This window comes from Acinonyx jubatus, chromosome A2, assembly GCF_027475565.1.
Source record: "Acinonyx jubatus isolate Ajub_Pintada_27869175 chromosome A2, VMU_Ajub_asm_v1.0, whole genome shotgun sequence".
Classification (NCBI taxonomy): domain Eukaryota; kingdom Metazoa; phylum Chordata; class Mammalia; order Carnivora; family Felidae; genus Acinonyx; species Acinonyx jubatus.
This window is the reverse complement of record NC_069383.1, coordinates 119,792,263-119,797,634: the sequence shown is the minus strand read 5'-3', so window position 1 is coordinate 119,797,634 and position 5,372 is coordinate 119,792,263. Positions and strand designations below refer to the sequence as shown.

Here is a 5,372-nt window from a genome sequence, read left to right as displayed (position 1 = left end):
ATCCCAAGCAGGCTGCCAGGGTGGAGCCCGATGTGGGGCTCAAACCCACGAACTGTATCACAGCCCATTTAGAACCATGTTGTGATCAAGTGTTTGAGTAGCTTGGCTCTGAAAAAAAATCCAGAGCAACAGTGCCAAAGGGGTTTTGAAGATAGGAAGACATGAGGGCAATTTTAAAGGAAAATAATATGCTTCATATAGACGAGCTCTTATGGATGCATTTTTCCTTCTCTTTTGAAATGTACTGGAACTTTGGAGTTGGTTTGATTTGAGTTCAAATTCCAGTGGGGAAGAAGAGCTTAGAGTCTAGTGTGGGACACCAACACCAAGCCAAGGAACAAGTAAGGAAACAGCATCTATATCATTTAAAATTGGGGTGCATGATCTTCTTCTTCTTCTTCTTCTTCTTCTTCTTCTTCTTCTTCTTCTCTTAAGTAAGCTTCACATCCACTGCAGGGCTTGAAATCACAACCCTGATATCAAGACCTGAGCCAAGATCAAGAGTTGGACACCCAACTGACTGAGCCACCCAGGCACCCCTGGGGTGCATGTTCTGGAGGATAGAAATAGTGTGATGGTTTAAAGACTGGAACAAGAAGGCCACTTTAGATAGAGTCATCAGGGAAGGTCTCTCTGTGGTGAGGACCCCTGAATCAAGACCAGAGATCATGCAAAGATCCTGAGGTAGGAATGGGCTTAGGGTACTTGAGGAGCCACATGAGGAACAACAGATTAGTGACCAACCAGGAGAGTCCTAGGAGGCGAGATCATACAAGCAAGCAGGGGCCAGACCTTGTAGGGTCTTGTAGGCCTACAAGAACTGTAGGAGTCGGTTTTATTCTAAACAGAGTGACTTGTTCTGATTTGGTTTTAGAGAAGGACAAAGGTCAAAGCACAGAGACCACTTAAAAGCCATTGCAGCTACCCAGGCCAAAGAAGATGACAGCTTAGATGAGGGAGGTGCTGTGGAAATGGGGAGAAGTAAGTAGGTTTGAGATTCCTTTCTGAAGTAGAACCACTAGGCTTTGCAGATGGAGTGATGTAGTGTGCATGTGCTCATGCACGTGTGTGTGTGTGTGTGTGTGTGTGTGTGTGTGTGAGAAAGAGGGGGAGAGAGAGAGAGAGAGAGAGAGAGAAAGGGATCACTAAAGGACCAACGCCTAGGGTTTGGGCCTCAATAACTATGTGAACGATGGTGTTATTTATAGAAATAGGGAAGATGGGCAAAGAACATGTTTGGGAGGCAGAGGGGTCAGGGAAGTGAGAATCCTGTTTTGGTCACATTCATTTTGAAATGCCTCTTTGGTGTTCAAGTGTGATATCAAGCAGACAGATAGATAAATACAGTTTCAGGGATGGGTCTGTCCACAAACGGATATATTTAAAGCCAAGGGAACTGACATTGGAAGGTGGCTGGCTGTATTTTCCAGTTTGTAAACATCTTAACTGCAGTTTCTGAGTGATAAGAAGAACATAAAGAGAGCAGGGAGGGGAGAGAGAGAAAGATAAAGAGTGCACAATGCCAATGGTATCTCTTGGCTATGTTTTGCAACAAAACAAGTGATTGGTCACACACACACACATGTACACACACACAAACACACACACACACCCCACAGCCACAAACTACAAGCTGCATACACAAGTCACGTGGAAGATATACTCACGCTCAGTCCCAACCCCAGACCCTGCCTCCTTCTCAGCTGCTGCTGAGTCCTAGACCCGTTACTTGTACCGAACTTCTGTAACCTGCCAGTGCCTGAAAGGAGAGGGCATGGGGGCCCCTTCTGCCAAAGGCAGAAGGCAGTTCTGGATCCAACCCCAGACTTCTGACCTCCTGGCTGGTCAGGGAGCAGGGCTGGGATCAGCATCTGGACAAAGCCTGTATGCTGCAACAAAAGAGGGTTCAAGAGTCTCCACTGCTTCAGGCAGCCAAGGAAAATCACCTGTGTTTCCCGAAGAAACTTTCACTGGAATGAACCTGTGACTTTGGATGAAGAGGAGGCCTGGGGGAGATGGTGCTGCCTATAGCGGCCCTCTGCAACAATGCCATGGTGCTGGCAGAGACTGCCCAGAGACGGTCACAGAGCTCCCCATGTGTGAGCCATCTGTAGGTTGGACTGCTCTGCACATAACCATCGTGAACCAGAACATGAACTTGGCGTGAGCCTTGCCTGCCCATGGGACTGGCATCTCTGTAAGAGCTACAGGCACAGCTTTCCACCAGGGCTCCTGCAAACCTCATCTACTTTGGGGAGCATCCTCTGTCTTTTGTGAGGTTGCTCATCGAGCCCGGAGCCAGCATCCAGGCCCAGGACTCCCTGGGAAACATCATCTTGCACATTCTCATCCTCCAGCCCAACAAAATCTTTGCCTGCCAGATATATAACCTGCTCCTGTCCTATGATGGGAGCTGGGACCTCCTGTAGTCCTTGGACCTCATGCCCACTCACAGGGGTCTCACCACCTTCAAGCCAGCAAGAGTGGAGGGCCACATTGTGATATTCTAGCACCTGATGTAGAAGTAGAAGCGTATCCAGTGAACATATGAGCCGCTGACCTCCGCTCTCTATGATCTCACAGAAACCAACTCCTGGGGAGAGGACACATCCTTTCTAGAGCTCATGGTCTCCCCCAAGAAGCAGGTGACTCACCAGATCCTAGAACGGACCCCAGTGAAGCAACTAGCGAGCTTCAAGTGGAAGAAATATGGTCAGTGGTTGTTTTATGTTCTGGGTGCCTTGTACCTGCTCTATATGATCTGCTATGTCTACTGCCCCCTCAAGTTCTGAATTGGCAACTGCACAGATTCCTGAGATAACACCATTTTCCAACAGAGACCTCTCCAGGAGGCCTATGTGACTCACCAGGACAAAATCTGGCTCATGGGGGAGTTGGTGACCAATACCAAGGTTGTCATCAACCTGCTCCCAGAGACCCTGAGTGTCTTCAGGGTTGGTGCCTATTGCTATTTTAGACAGACTGTCCTCTGGGGGCCATTCCATGTCCTTATCATCACTGATGCCTACATAGTACCAGTGAACATGGGGATGCGGCTGTCCCACATGGATGGGGAGGTGGCGGCACCCATGTCCGTCACCCTGATGCTGGGCTTGTGTGGTGTTACATACTTCACTTGAGCATTCCATCTGGAATCCTCTGTGCTTTCAATATTATGATCCAGAAGATGATTTTTGTTTTTGTTTTTATTTTTTTTAATGTTCGTTTATTTTTGACAGACAGAGAGAGAGAGAGAGCATGAGTGGGGTAGGTGCAGAGAAAGAAGGGGACAGAAGATCCGAAGCAGGCTCCATGCTGACAGCAGAAAGCCTGAAACAGGGCTCGAACTCATGAACTGTGAGACCATGATCAGAGCCAAAGTTGGATGCTTAACTGACTGAGCCACCCAGGCACTCATTTTATTTATTTATTTATTTATTTATTTATTTATTTATTTATTATTTATTTATTTAATTAAAAACAACGAAAGTGACTCAAACCTTCTTCTCAAGCATATCATTTTTCTTTTTTTAAATGTTCATTTACTTATTTCTAGAGAGAAAGAGAGAGAGTGCACAGGGGAGGGGTAGAGAGAGACAGAGAGAGAATCCCAAGCAGGCTCTGCGCTTTCAGTGCAGAGCCCAACAGGGGGCTCAAATCCCACCAACTGTGAGATCATGACCTGAGTCGAAATTAAGAGTTGGATACTCAACTGACTGAGCCACTCAGGCACCCCTTTATTTTTTTTTTTTAAGTAATCTCTAACTCAGTGTGGGGGCCAAACTCATAACCTGGAGACCAAGAGTCACATGCTTTACAGACTGAGCCAGCCAGGTGCCCCTGGCTGATGATTTTTGAAGACCTAATGCCTTTCTGTCAGCTGATGGCTTAGTTTTTTCCGGGATTTGCCTCCTCATTCTATGTCATTTTCCAGACAGAGGACCTAACAAGCCTGGGGGCAATTCCACAACTATCCCATGGCACTCTTCAGCACTTTTCAACTTTTCCTCATCATCATTGATGGGCCTTCCAACTATGAAGTGAGCTTGCCCTTTGTGTTTGGCATACACTACTTTGCCTTTGCCATCATTGCCACACTGCTTATGCTCCACCTGTTCATCACCATGAAGGATGACACACACTGACAGGTGGCCCATGAGCGGGACAAGCTTTGGAGGGCTCAGGTCTGGCCACCATGGTGATTCTGGAAAGTAAGCTCCCCCACTTCCTGTGGCCTCGCTCTGGGATCTGTGGAGACAGATATGAGCTGGGGAACCACTGGTTCCTACAAGTCCAGAACCACCGTGATCAAAATCCTTTGCAGGTGCTTTGCTATGTGGAAACTTTCAAGAACTCAGACAAGGAGGATGGACAAGAGCAACTTTCTGAGAGACAGCCCTCTGTTTTTTGTGATAGAAAGTGGGACCCTAGGTGGAACCTCTCTGGCCACCCATTCGCTCCATGTCCTACACTACACCTCACAGGAGCTGCATCACCAGCTTTGTGGCAACACCCCGGAACACATGAATTTTGGACTGGATCTTGGCGAAGGGAATGGAGAGGAAAATATCACAAACAGGTAGGCCTGAGTGGGGAGCAGTTAACTCTCATGCCTATTAATCATGGGAGGGGGTAGACAGAATAATTCTTAAAGGCCATGTCTCACTTCACAGCAGCATTTCTGGAGATGGGCAATGGACATCTGTTGTCCCACATATTTTCTGAGCTCCTGGAAGGCCCACATCTTGGGAAAAGAAGGTATCTTTGCAAGTGAAGTTGCACTTGGCCATCAAAGACATGATGTAAGGATGCTAGACTAATGTCTGGATCATCTTTCTTTGTGCATAATGTGGGAAGAGCCAGGCATGGCACTGAGGTTGTGGCCCTTCCCTTTTTTTCTGTACCGTGTAGGATTCTCCCTACCTAGCAACCAAACCCCAACTAGAAAACTGCAAAAAGAAAGATTTTTATCCTATTTACTACTTATTTATCCTATTTATTATTTATTTTATTATTTTTTTAAGTTTATTTACCTATTTTGAGAGAGTGGGGAGGGGCAGAGAGAGAATCCCAAGCAGGCTTCCCACTGAGAGGATGGAGACCACATCTCAGGAACCCGTGAGATCATGACCTGAGCTGAAACCAAGAGTCAGACACTTAACCAACTGAGCCACGCAGGTGCCCTATCCTTGTTTTATTTTTTATAATTATTTTTTAAATGTTTATTTTTCAGAGATGGACAGAGAGCGTGAGAGGGGGAGGGTCAGAGAGAGAAGGAGACACAGAATCCACAGCAGGCTCCAGGCTCTCAGCTGTCAGCACCGAGCCCGACGTGGGGCTCAAAACCACGAACTGTGAGACCATAACTGAGC

At 47.1% G+C, this 5,372-nt stretch overlaps 1 pseudogene; it reads left to right on the top strand.

The window, feature by feature from the left end:
• The first annotated feature begins 1,681 nt into the window (after positions 1-1,681).
• Positions 1,682-5,121, top strand: LOC106978945 (transient receptor potential cation channel subfamily V member 5-like; annotated as a pseudogene).
• The last annotated feature ends 251 nt before the right edge of the window (positions 5,122-5,372 follow it).